This window comes from Microcaecilia unicolor, chromosome 9, assembly GCF_901765095.1.
Source record: "Microcaecilia unicolor chromosome 9, aMicUni1.1, whole genome shotgun sequence".
In the NCBI taxonomy this organism is placed as follows: domain Eukaryota; kingdom Metazoa; phylum Chordata; class Amphibia; order Gymnophiona; family Siphonopidae; genus Microcaecilia; species Microcaecilia unicolor.
In genome coordinates, this window is record NC_044039.1 from 140,604,927 (window position 1) to 140,619,465 (window position 14,539).

At 42.6% G+C, this 14,539-nt stretch overlaps 1 protein-coding gene across 4 annotated transcripts in view; it reads left to right on the top strand.

Annotated features, from left to right (window-relative positions):
- ELMSAN1 (ELM2 and Myb/SANT domain containing 1) overlaps positions 1-14,539 on the top strand; it is a 177,755-nt gene that overhangs the window by 104,726 nt on the left and 58,490 nt on the right. The window lies entirely within an intron of this gene.

Below are 14,539 nucleotides of genomic sequence, written 5' to 3' on the forward strand. Positions count from 1 at the left end.
GGGTGGAGGAGCGTCTTCCTAGCTGGGGGACGGATGCGTCCCCCCCCCCCCCCGCTTTCACCCTACCTCTGTGTCTTATGGATGTAAGGGTATTAGCTACGGAGCCCTTGGTGGCAGAAGGCGCTGAGCCAGGGGCCTGTGTGGGGGAGACAGACCCGGAGTTTCCGCTGTGGGTGAGAGCGTCCGCTCTTTTCTTTTTTCATCGTAAATCTCCTATACTGTTATCCACCCCCCCATTTTATGGTGGTCGAAGAAAGATATCTTTCTTTGTTGTTCTTTAGTTATATTTTCTTAATATTCCTTTTTTTTTTTTTTTTTCTTTCTTTGTATTGCTGGTACAAGCAGTATGCTTGGATATTTGTTAAAAAAAAACCCCTATAAATATAGAATTTTAAAAGAAACAGCTTTCTTCACCTCACTTTTTAACCATGCCGGCTGTCATTTGGCCTTCATTCCTCCATTTTTAATACATGGAATTTTTGACCTTTGCAAGCTGCTCCTTTAAGGATTTCTTTTTTTTTAACCATTCTCATTTTATCTTAGTCTCCTTTTTGAAAGTTAAATCCAATGTAAACGGAACTGACAAGTGATTGAACAATCAAAAAGTGGATGAGAGATAAAAGAGGCATATTGAATGCATATTTCAAAAAAGGAAGTGATAACACAAGTTTGCAAGCTTAATGAACCCAAAAAACTTAACTAATGCTGCTACCTTTTAACCAAATGCAGCACCAAGAGAGAGAGAAACCCCCAAAACATCTCATTTAACACTTAGGTATGTTGGATAATCCAATATGTCAGATAAGAGACTCTACTGTATTGAAAAAAAAAAATGGTATCCATATCATTCCAGCACGTGTGCCAACTCTAGTGCCGATATAATTTTCTGGTGTACAGATCCATGTGTTTCACATGCTCTCCCATGTTAACACATATTTTTTTTTTGCTCCACTGGTCATTTTAACTCTTATTTGCTTACTGCATCCAAGCAATGTTTGTTTGTTTTATCCATTCATTAGGAAGCCTGTGCTGAGCTTTAGCACATGGCTCTAACACATGCTTTCTGTGTCAACCCCAAGTGAGAGAGAGAGCGAGCTGACAGAATAATATATAATACAGTTCCACACAGCAAGAGGAAGCAGGTGGACTGGTGGGAAGCTGGAACGCTTCTATATCCCTCCTTCCCCCACTCCTCCCCAACAGAGCGACAGGAATAAAACAGATTCTTACTTGGCCTTCTAAGTAGGAGGATGTCAGTGTGTAGATGAAAAAGGGAAGGTTTAGCTACATTCATCTATGGCTGTTATAATGTGGTTTTTACTGCATCATGTAACAGCCATGGGCTGATGGAGCAAGAGGCAGGGACTGGAATGTGAGACCTTTGTAAAGGGAAAATGAATTGTGATCTTTTTCAAACGGTGCACAGTACTGATCATGCCTGGAAAGAGCATAGCTGAGAAATACCATGTCTGAAAAGAGAAACCAAGACCTTTATACTCTGCACCTTCAGTGTGAATAAGATGCAGTCCTAATTCATGTCAGAGAGGTAGCACAGACTGATTGTAACAGTCATGCCTTCACATGAGCACTGCATGGTCCTTGTGTGTGTGGGGTATGAGGTTGGGAATCGGGACATCTGGCCTGGACCTTGTTCTATTGTGGTATCCATACCTCGATATCTCCAATTGGTTGGAATTGCCAGGAGAAGCATGATTGGAACTAAGCCAGGAGCAATGATTGGGAGCACCATGGTGGTGGGGGAGGTGCAGTTAACTATTTCTCTTGTTGCCGTATTAGCAATTAATGTACCAGTTAACTTATATTTACTGTTAATCCTGTTTATTAGGACTCTGTATTAACACATTAAAATCCATATTTAATACCTAAATCAGTTTAGGGGATCTAGATGCATTTTCTCTGCATAATTCTAGATGTTAAGGGTATCTGTGTATTAGGGAAGTGGGTGGGATTTGATATACTGCCTTTCTATAGTTACAATTAAAACAGTTCACTTATATACAGGTACTTATTTTGTACCTGGGGCAGTGAAGGGTTAAGTGACTTGCCCAGAGTCACAAGGAGCTGCAGTGGGAATTGAACCCAGTTCCCCTGCTTCTTAGGCCACTCCTCCTTCAAAATGAGGGTCATGCATATTATAATGAGGCTTATGATGTATTGCATTATTGATGATGTGAAATGTTTTTTTGTAAAATCCTGTTTAAGTGGTAGTTTGTTAGATGAGACTATTTTTATTTGCCAGGGTTGACAAACGGCTTTCTGGTAGAAAGCTTTCACCATCCAAATTTAAATGGGTCAAGCTCCTTGTGGCTAGCAGTGTTGGACAATTGGGGACCCACTAAGGCTGCAATCTGCAACTAAATGTTTTTGGCATAGATGCACTAAAATGTAATATGTATGTCTGCATCTGCATGATGAAATGGCAGATTAAATTTTAATAGTTGCGCAGGAAATGGTGATACAGACTTCTCAATGCACTAATTTGCATATGCAAAGGCTTAAAATTCACCACATGCGTTGGGCCAGATGTTAACTTTGTAGTGTTAACTTAACGTTAGGGTTTTTTTTTTTATTTTTTAAGGATTCATGTTGGGTTTCAAGATACAGGGGAAGTTAGTGGAGAAGAAAAGGAGGGGCTCAAATTTGGTTCTTGGGCCTACTCAGCTAATCTGCTTTTCAGATACCTAATGAATATTTGAGAGAGATATTTGCAGAGTTTGTCTCCAGTGTGTACAAATTAATCTCATGCATGTTCATCAGGGATATCCTGAAACTAATGATGGGTGGGAGGAAGGACTGGACACTAGTTTCAAAGCACTAGAGTAGTGCTGTTCACTAATTTTTAAGTAGGGTCCACTTTGGATCCAGATGAAGGAGAGCCACCAAATATTGTTCTGTGTGATGCCTCAACACTGGTGTGTCAATGACATCCACTCCACTAGCCTGCCTTCAAACTTCTTATTGCATGTATCCTCGAGGAGGTGAGCATTTCCAAATACATTATTTTCATCTATTGAGAAATCCCTTTTTCTTCAAGCATGCAGCTCTTCCTCCCATCCACTTCCCCCTTTGTTGTGAGCTTGGGTAGAGATGCAGATCATAGTAGGAACCCCCCCCCCCCCCCAGAATGACGATTAGGGCCATCCCAGAGGTCTCCAGGGCCCACCATTGGTCCCTGGGCCTTGCATTGAAGGATACTGCACTAAGCAATAAAGGGGAGAGAGGGAGGAGGAAAGGACACAGGAACAGAGACAGAAGAGGAGATTAGAGAGACTTTGGTGCAAGAGGAGGACAGGATTAGCAGAGCAGAGTAAAGTAAGAAGGCAACTGTGGCTGATTATTTTTGTGTGCTTTTCTTGGAATTTCTTCTAGTGTCCTGGTACTGAGGTTTAATATTTTGTATTGCCTTGGAGGTGACTCCAAAGCTACTGTTGTCTTAGGCTATTCTTTTTTGAAATGTTATTTACTGCCATTAATTTTATTTTCTCTGTGAAGTCTCTTCAGAGAGCACACTGGAGTTTTCTTGGCATCTTTTACCCTTCTTCCTGTCCCTACTGTGCTGCCAGTTTGGTCTTCCACTGAATGTGAGGCTTTCAGGGCCTAAGGAACAGTAAATTGGTGGCCCAGAAGGGGAAGCAAACTGCTACATTTTGTGTCTCTATTGTTTTTATTTGGTTTTATGTTGAATTGTGAATGCCTGAGAGATTTATTGGGTTGCCTGTATACACATTTTTTAATAAATAAAGGTCTAATGTAGGGCGCAGGTGACACCTTTTTCTATTGCCTATATTGTTTACCAGTATCGCCACAAAGCAAGTAAGTGGCATGAATTTGGCAATTCCAGTTTATGAGCTGGAGTTTTTTTTTTTTCCGGGGTCCCTTCATAACATAATACATAGTTCTACTGGGGAGCTCAGGTTAGAGGCAAATTTATGCAGTCTTTTGGAGAAAGCTGATGATGTCCTTTCCCATCTGCTTGAGGTGGTTTTAATGTGGTTGTTGGCCAAGATGTAATTTTTCTGCTTGGAGTATGTAGGCAGGTTTGTCTGTCTTGAAATGTGTTTCTATTTTTATACTTATTTATGAGTAAATGACTGACTGTAATATACCAATGACGTATCAACAAAAAGCAGAGTATGTAAAGAATGCAGGTAATGCCACTGGCGTACAGTGCTCTTCTTCTGTTGTTAACACAATCATACTTTGCCATGTGTTGAACTTGACTGATCAAGGATCCCCATTTGTTTGCTCACAAAAACAAAACAAAAAAAACCCCACAAGGATGACTTTTTTTTTTAATTTTTTTTTTTTTAAACCCAAAACCCACAAAAAACCCCCCAACCCAGAATCATGGGAGAATTTGAGTGAGTTTGGAAGCGTTTCAATAAGGAACAGCCTTTTCGGTAGATGGTTTGTTTATTATGTGGGTCTTCAAATTGTTCAGATTGTGATCATTATAAGAGATGGGGTTTTCTAGCATAGTTGGATGGTGTAATAGTATAAGCTTTGTATAACAAGTTGACATTATCTAACACTATATGCTATTACTGAATGACATGAGGTTTTATTATGTATTTTACTTGATCTAGTGACAGAATTTCTTTGACTATAGGAGCCAAGCCCAAAAACTTTGGAGCCAGTAGCTGAGGTCTTTCTGCTTCTCCTCACCCCTCACTCTCCATTGTCTCTACAAGAATTGAAGAGTGTGGTGGGGGAGAGGGAGATCACCTCCATAGTGTAGTGCAGTTCTGTAGTACCTGATTTTGGTTTACTAAGAGTGTTTCTCTCATTGTGTGGAGAAGTGGCCTAGTGGTTAGAGCACTGATCTTGACATCCAGAGGTGGCCGGTTCAAATCCTGCTGCTGCTCCTTGTGATCTTGGGCAAGTCACTTAACCCTCCATTGCCGCAGGTGCAAACTTAGATTGTGAGCCCTCCTGGGACAGAGAAATATCCAGTGTACCTGAATGTAACTCACCTTGAGCTACTACTGAAAAAAGTGTGAGCAAAACCTAAATAAATAAATAAGGGCAAAGAAGGCTCAGCAAATTGGGCTTTTAGGGCCTGTTCTATCAAGCTGCATTAGTGGCTTCTGGTGCAGTAATGCACATTCACTTTAAATGGGCTCCGTCTGCACTGCAGTGCAGGAACTGCTAGCGTGGCTTGATAAGAGGCCCTTAATGTACTGTAGCAGGCCAGTGACAAAAATATAGCCAGCATCCCAAGCACGCTCTCATTGTTCTGGAACACTTTACCAAATAAATTACGTAAAATTGCTTCTGTGATTCAGCTTATGAAACAATTGAAGGCACATTTATTTGTCCAGATTTTTGCTTCTATTTAATCGTGTAGCATGATTATTTGCACTGCTTATGTTTAACTCATTTTTATTAACATCGCAAAGCAAATGACAATGTATAACAGTTGTCTGGTACAGAACTATGAAAACCCCTATACCCTCTCCCCCCCCCCCCCCCCTTGACGGTGACTCCCCATGTTTATCATACACTATAGCACAGTCAGTTAATTCAGCAAATAACTGTGGGCCCTGGATATGAGAGTCAGCCAAAAAGACTCCCATGTCTCCTGTAAAAGTTTGCCCGGACCACTATCCAAAGACGTGACTCATTGCTGCTCCACACGCAACTGCGATCTTCATTTCTGTAAAGACGGACTTGCCCGTTTTAAACAGAAACCCAGTATTGCCTTTAGTCCAAAAATAATAGCCAGATAAAGAAAGCGCTTGAAACCCGGTGGAACCAGATCTGTATAAACATATTTGCCAAAAAGAATTGATGGATCCATAGTCACTGTTCAATTCCAATAAGTCTGTATCGCATTCAAAAGGAGAAAATGTAAGGACAGTGCCAAAACATGTGGTCCAAAGACACTGCAAGTAGGTTGCATTTAGGGTAGTATGAATGAGATGTAATTGTTGAGCAAAATGCCCTATATGGCGAAATGTGAAGTCTCAATGCAACTTTATAAAGCATCTCTCAATGAAGCATTGACTATCTGTTGAGATATATCCTTAATGTATATTTTTTAGGCAGTTTGCTGATTAATGTACACTGAATATCTGTTGACCAGGCCGAAGCTAGGTTTCCGTAATGCAAATCAGGAGTAGTATCTTTTAAATATTGGTGATGGAATGCAAACGGCACAAGTTGCACTCTCAGCGTATATGCCTCAGATAGGGTTTCCTGTACATCTTCCATAAGGTCAGTCCAGAGCAGAGCTAATATATAATGTCTCAGTTGAAAATATAATAGATGACAACTGATATTCTTGTTATACCTCAAAAGGTTTTAACTTTCCCTCCTCATCAAGCATGTGGACTAAATGATACCCATCTGGGCTCAGTACTCTTACCCTGGCCTGGTATTGACAAATGAGGCATAACTGACGCTGAAAACTGCTGCCTCCTTTAAATCCAGTGCTATACCGCCCTAGCTGATTTAATCAAAGAGTAATGGGATAGTATACCCGGCAGTAATTTACAATTATATGCAAAATGTGACAAATGAGTCTCAAGAACTAGATTGATGTTCACCTTCTTGAGGGAAAAGTGTTTACACATTCATTGATATGCCGCATCCCACTGGCCACTGACAATGAATACTCAGAGTTCCATACCTCCATGGTCTTTAGGTGTCTGTATCGAGGCCAGTGGGAGACAGGGTCCAGAGCCTGAGATTGTATTCTGTGCCACGTCCTCTATGGCTGAAACATGTTGTTGTTCTACTTCTCCAGTGCGCCTTGTTTTATCCGCTAGCAGAGTTTCAACATTTACAAATTGAGAAGAAAGCTGCCCTAACCGAGGCTCTAAAGCTTTCGTGACAGCAGAAGTTAGCTGCGCCAGCTGGTGCTCTCTAAAAGCAAGGACACTTGACGGCTCCACAGTCGCCATCTTGTCTTCACCGCTTCTTAGCCTACAGCTATCTTTTTTTTGCTGATCTACCAGCCATCGCACTCCTGCAAGGAATCAGGTATTTGTCCATGAACTATCCGCTGCACCCTCTAGGAATTTGTCCCGTTTTGCTCATTTAAATTGCCGATGCGGGACCCTCGGAGAGGGACTAACTCGTGTCCGGCCCTGTCAGCACATCACGTGATCTCCCATTTGCACTGCTTATAATATCATTTGTGGGCAGAATAAGATCCATATGCTTGTTTTTGTCTTATTTTATATTTTTATATGATTTTTATTGTGTGTATTTTTATTGTTAATCTGCCTAGGATTGTAAGATACAGCGGTCTACAATTTTCAAAATCACCCAGTCTTGATCTCATCCTTCTTCCCCATTAATCCTTCCTTCCATCACCTTCATTGTCTGCCATACCTACCCTAGTCCTTGCCACCCAGGAAGCTAGTCGGCCACCACCCTAAATCTTTTTATATATCCTTCACGTTGTCTTCTCCCCCCCCCCACCCCCCCCGGGCTTCATCACCCAGGAAGCTAGTCTGTCACCTCTCCAACCTATATCCCCTCACATAGCCAGCTACATCCTTTTCCCTGCCATCTAACTAGTTAGTCAGCCTCCAGACCTCCCATTAGGCCAGCTCTCCTTACCTTGATCCTCATTTTGGTTGGCAGGCTGCCATCCAAACAGGAGCATATTTCTCTGCACCACATTGTGCTTTGAGAGTGTCGGACACAGTGCAAGAACTACAGGGCTGGTCTTCCAAGGTTTGAGACCCAGAGACTAGCATGGGAATTCTGCACCACACTCTTCAAACTCTGCGAGACACACAGTGCACAAAAATCCCAGATGCTTGGGGAAGTTTTTGAGCACCATAATGGCCTGATAACTTGGATTTTTGAGCCCTAATATAACATATACAATAACAAAAAAAATACATACTTTATAGTATACTGCTTTGGGTAGGTTAAATGTTCCAATGATCTGAATTCAGAGACAGTGCCAATTTTCACTGTTAAACTAAATTGGATAAATTAGGTTGCAGAAATAGCAGACAATGTTATCCAAATAGTTTTAACCTGATGGCATTCTGTGGCGCACTTCACCAGGTAAATGCCTTGACTGTCCGATTACTGCTGTCAGGATGGCTTTAGAACTTCCTGCCCTGCTGAATATTAGAATTCTGTCCATATTCCCTTGCTTTCACTGACAAGCTCACTTTTTTTTATCACAAAAGTTTTTTTTTTTTAAATTTTTTTTTATTTCTCAGATTTTTAATTCAGTACACACTTACAGAGATAGAGAAATTTATAGCAAACTGGAGTGCTTTGGTATGGTCTAATATTTTTTTTCAGTTTAATGCAAAAAAGTACAGTGTGATCCACTTGGGGTATAGAAATCCAAAGGAGCTGTATATGTTAGGGAGCAAAAGGCTGATATGCACGGAGCAGGAGAGGAACCTTGGGGTGATGGTGTCTGAGGATCTCAAGGTAGTGAGACAATGTGACAAGGCTGTGGCTACAGCCTGAAGTGTGCTAGATAGCATAACCAGCAGAATAAATGAGGTGTATAATGTCCCTGTACAAAGCGTTGGGTGAAGTATTGTGTTCCATTTTGGAGGCCATATCTCGCTAAGGATGATAAAATATCTGAAGCGATTCAGGGGAAGACAACAAAAATGGTAAGGTTTTGCATCAAAAGACATACACGAGAAGAGAATTGAAGACCTGAAAAAATGTATACTGTAGAAAGAAAGAGAAGAAATATGATAGATGTTCTAAAATATTTGCAGAACATGAGACTTCCCGACCTGGTTCCAATTTGTTTGTCCTCTCTAAAAGGCCCTTACATTTTACTGTGTAATAGAAAATTTGAAAAATACAAAAATCAATAGACTATCTCTACAAGTCCAACAAAACTTTGAGGGATTCTCAGGACTCTGATCAAGGAAAGAGAAAAAGAAGTATAGTCATAATTACAGAAAAGCTGTAGGAGTGGAGGTCTGTACTTTTCTTAATGTTTGGCACTCAAAAAAATTAGACAGCTGTTGAGGTTCAGAAAATATATAATTAAACATTAAATAAATACCAAACATTTTACAGAAAAGAAAAAAAACCTCCAATCTGCAACAGAGCAGTCCTTAGCAACAAACATTGCCTTCTTTTTCTGTGAACATTTGCATCATTTGGATATATCTCCATATGAAAGTTTTTACAGATGTGGGATCCTTAGTCCAGGGGAACATTTTCAAGTAAACAATCTCTGTTGGGATCAAGTAAACAAAAAACAAACCGGATGCTAGAAATTATTAGGAAAAGGATGATAAATAAGACTGAGAATACTATAATGCCTCTATCACTCCATGGTGTGACCTCACCTTGAGTATTTAGTTCAGTTCTGGTCACTGTATCTCAAAAAGCGGAATTAGAAAAGGCTCAAAGAAGAGCGACCAAAATGGTAAAGGGGACGAACTCCTTTCGTATGAGTAAAGGCTAAAGAGGTTAGGGCTCTTGAGCTTGGAAAAGAGACGGCTGAGGGGGAGATGTGATTTAGGTCTACAAAATCCCTGAGTGGTGTAGAATGAGTAGAAGTGAATCCTTTTACTCTTTTAAAAGTACAAAGAGTAGGGGACCCTCAATAAACTTACATGGAAACACTTTTAATATTTTTTCAGTCCACGAATAGTTAAGCTCTGGAACTCTTTGCTGAAGGATGTAATAACAGCGGTTAGTGTATCTGGGTTTTAATAAAAAGGTTTGGACAAGTTCCTGGATGAAAAGTCCATAGTCTGCTATTGAGACACAGGGGGGAAGTAACTGCTTGCCCTGGGATTAGTATCATGGAATGTTGCTACTATTTGGGTTTCTGCCAAGTACTTGTGACCTGGATTGGCCACTGTTAGAAACAGGGTACTGGGCTAGATGGACCATTGCTGTGACCCAGTATGGCTGTTCTTATATGTTAGATGTTCCCACAAACTCCAAACCAAATTTCTGGAAAAAAGAATTTAGCAGCTCTAAGCTATTTATTATTTATGCTCCTTAGTATCTTAGCTTGAGGCAAATAGTGTGCCCTAGACTAGAGCTTCCCAAACTGTGGGTCTAGATAACCCAAATAGGGTTATGAAATCTGTGTTTGGGGTTGTGACTGGGTGAGCACCTCATAGGATGTTATTGTCCTGCACTGCCTGGGTGTCATTGTGTGGTTCAAATTCTCTGAAGGCCTCACAGAGCCAGAGTTGTCGGTGAAACTGCCGTATGCTGCACTTTCTCCTTTCTCTGCAAAACATTTGAAGGAAGTATGGGGCTGGGACCACAACCCAATCATTACCATTTCATTACCCCAAATTTGAAAAGTACTGAAATCATGAACTACCTTTTGGGTGCTTAGTGGAAACAGTAAAGCAGGAAGTAAAGAGAGGGAATATTTATTTAACTGTGTCAGTGCCGATCAAGGGAACTACTTAGTGTATCTGAATATAACTCATCTTGAGCTACTACTGAAAAAGGTGTGAGCAAAATCCAAATAAATAAGTTGGCCAGACAAAGGCTGTCCTAACTTGCCAGGGAACTATTCAAGTACTGACTCTGAATCTTAGTAATAACTGGATAATTTCCATGGGCTGCCAATATTTAGTGGGTGGTATCTGGCTATGGCCCAGTGCTGACTACCCGACAACCAATGTTTAACAAATACTGGCAAAATTGGGCTGAATATTGAGTGACGTTTTAAAATCCTGTTTTTCAACTGGTGGATTGGGACCCACAGCCTAAGGTGAGTTGCACCAATGATTCTTCCACCATATACCTATATGTAATGGTAAATAATTAAGGGGGTAATTAGTAATGCACATTGAGGGAGTAACACATGAGTTGTTCTGCCAAATGGCAAAATGACGCATTTATTTTACCATAACACACATTAGTGTAACTCACTGTGGGCTGCATAATACCGAAATTATGCAAATAAAATGACACACCTTGCACTGAACACCATAAACTGTGTTATTTGTGAAAAAAGTAAGGCTAGCTCAAAAGTGATGGTGCCGGGAGCAGGAAAAATAAACATTTTAAAGGAACTGGAGCTATGTAAACAGCACCTCTAACCTTCATCTATCTTTCTAAACCCTAGTTAAAGGTTCTCTGGGTCTATTGGAAACCAGGGCAGACTTATCCATTAGGCATAATAAAAATGAAGTAGAAGTTATTTATTTTCATGCTTTTCCTTTTGGCCTTGAAAATATACATAATAAATAGAATACAAATACATGAAATGCAAGTAAAATATACACGCAATTCAAATAAAAAGCTCAGTCATATATTAAATTGCCTCCAAGGGAGGAGCCCATGAAGGCAAAAGTGCCTAGGGCTCACAAAAGTCATGTGACTCAGACTGGGACCTTCCACTCTGCCAGTGTTATATGCAGGGCAGTGCCTTATAAAGGGGAAAGTGTTTGGAAGGCTCCAAAAGACCCTCCAGAATAGAGTTTACCTCCAAAGGCTTGGCCAAGGAGGCAGAGAGGCCCAGGGCCTCCAAAACTGAATCAACAAGATGGGAATGCTCTTCTCACCAAAAAAGAGATATACAAGGAATTCCGGCCTTTGAACCCAAGTCAGGGAACGACTGGAGGTCTGATAGGTCCCCTGCCACCCCCCACAATCACCCTCAGAGGTCAAGGGACCTCTTGACAAAATATGGTCACTTCTACATTATTTGGCCACCAGAAAGGGACCCCACCATGGTCCCTGGGGCATGAGGAGCTCTCGCCAGCCTCAGCCACCAACACCTGCTTGACCAGCAGGACCACTTGTGGAACCTTTCTGGGCTCGGGGCCCTATTGGGCCATAGACCTGGGGAATGCAAAGCCCCCCCCCCCCCCCCCCCCAGCTCCAATGGTTACTGAGAGAAATCCTGCTGCAGAGAAACTGCAGCAAGACCTGAAATAGCTGACTTTCATGCCTAAGGCATCAGGACTGCAGGTCCCAATGCCATGGCAGGGCCAGACTTAGCCCGATTAAGGGAGCATGTCTACGAACTTATTTCAGAAGTTGGAAACAGTCTACCACACAAGGGACAGAGAGCCAGCAGCTGTACTCAGCCACCAGCTCCCGCAAGGTGCGTAACACTGGCCTGCCAGTATACTTGGCTACATAGCCAGCATACACAGGCTTCCCTTCCCATCCAGGGCTAATTGCAGCCCAGGACTCCAGGGGAATTCTGCCTCTCCCCTGCCTGGCTCTCTCTTGTATGGGAGGATATTTTTTTTAATTAGTTTTATTCCTCTGTACAAGGGTAATAAAGCTAACCAGGCAGCCCATCCAATTGTGTGTTTTTTTTTTTTTTTGTGGCTACATGGAGTTTCAGGGAGCCTTGAAGGAGGAGGGGGGTAGAAGGGGGAGGTGAAGACCAAGCCATAAGCTATGTTCAAAATTATCACCCATAAGCGATGACCTGGAGTTGTGGAGTCCACATTCAGCCAGGGCGGATTTTCTCGGCTGATTTCTGCTGCATCTGGGTTTCTTCAGCTGTTGGGGCTTCAGCTACCCCACCAGCCACTGAAAAGCCATTGCAGCTTTGGAGGGGGTTTGAGCTGAAGGTGGAGGGCCCAAGTCTCCAGGACCCCTCTCCCCCCTTTGCTATGCCCCCTTCTTTCTTGTACTGCCTCGGGAGCGAGGAAGTCGGAGGCATGCCTCCAACCGCTTTTGCTTGGACTCCACAAGCATGCTCAGTTCGTACATGAACCAATCATGCTCGGAGAGTGCCAGCAGTGGCAGCTGGCGGCAGCTCAGTGAGGAAGGGGGCTGCTTTGGCAGTGGATTTCTTTGACTGGTGGAGCTTCTGCATCCCCACCAGCAAAGGTATGATGCCTAATCTGGGGTGAGGGGAGGAGGGAGAGGAAATGCATGACCCCCCTCCTGTGTCTCTGACCCCCCCCCCCCCGGGTCCCCCCAAATGTACTGTTGGCTATCACGTGATTAAAAATTGTAATCAAAATGCAGCCCTAATTATTAGTACCTATTTGCTAAGGTTTTGCAGGTAATACGTATCCAAGGTAAAAACTCTGTTAACTGTCATGGGCATGCCTGGCACTTAGAAAGAAAGCGATTGTGCCATTTAGCATGAAGTAGTGCATTATAACACAGAATGAAGTTAGTTACACCTCTGGAGATGACATTAGCTGTTCTTCGTTATTTTCTTTTGCTGTTCCATTAACGTCAAGGCACAATCTCCACCCTTTTCCATTACCCAAACATGAATGCCTGCATTAGTGAATACTAACCACTGTATTAAACACTTGACAGTTAATGTGCTACACTAATGCAGATTAAAACCCCTGTTAAACAACGAATGCAGCTCAATAACTCGGTCGATAATTGATTAAATGGATACCCAGATGTCTAAAGTTAATAGTAAAAAAAGGTTGCCTGTGTTCAGTGCAGTTCTCACGCTGCTATCAGTTGGGTTTTCCATTTCTTTTCTCTGTTTGGAAATATGCAAAGGTTGTCACTGTGTTGTTACCCACTGCTGTTCTGGTGTCGCAGACTAAGCAAAGTCTCAGAACACTGTGGAGTTCAGCATTGCCACCTGAGCTTGTCCGAAAGTGCAGTTTCATTTTGGAACTGGTGGCAAAATGTAACCACTTATATCCAGGGGCGTAGGCAGACTTCGGTGATAGGGGGGTCCAGAGCCCGAGGTGAGGGGGCACATTTTAGCCAACCCTCCCCCACCGTCGCCTACCTTTGCTGGCGGGGGACCCCAACCCCCGCCAGCCGAGGTCCTCGTCTTCCTTCATTCTGTTTCTGAGTCTGTCAGAAACAGAACGAAGGAAGAAGAGGACCTTGGCTGGCGGGGGTTGGGGTCCCCCGCCAGCAAAGGTTGGCGGCTGGAGGGGAGGTCGAGAGGGTTGTCAGCAGGGGGTCCAGGGCCCCATGGCTCCCCCCTAGCTATGCCTCTGCTTACAACTTTCATGAGTGTTTGCCCCGGGCCCAGCTTTGTCTCTCGGCAGCCCTGACAAAACTGGGCAAATAAGGGAATTACTTACAGACATGGGCCACTGAACAGATGAATAGGAGTTAAAAGCAGCCTCAAAAAGGTGGGCTTTTAGCCTAGATTTGAATACGACCAGAGATGGAACTTGGCTTACTGACGTGAGAGACCAGATGAGAAAGTACTGGTCCCAAGAGTCACGAAGCACCTCTAGTGAGGCTGACAGCCCTAGAAGGGGGCCAGGGATGTAGAGAGCTTAAAGAATAGGACAGCAGCTTGCATTATGTGTGCTGACTGGGTTTTCTGGTAATATTTCAAAATGCAGTTCAGGAAATCTGTCTGTCGTTGAGAATTTATTTATTTATTTATTTATTTTACATTTCTCTATTTCTTCTGGGCATTCTTATTTTAATTATTTGTGGGGGCTGCGGAAAGGGTAGGAACCAAGTAGCATCTCTTGGGGCATGCAGGGATTAAAGAGATTATTGTGCAAAGCGTGCAAATAGGGCTACCAACTGGTTTCACTTTTATCAGGGTAGATTGATCCAGTCCCAGTTTTACACTGTTGCATGTGGGATTTGTGGTTCTAATTTCCCTTAAAAGTACCAGCTC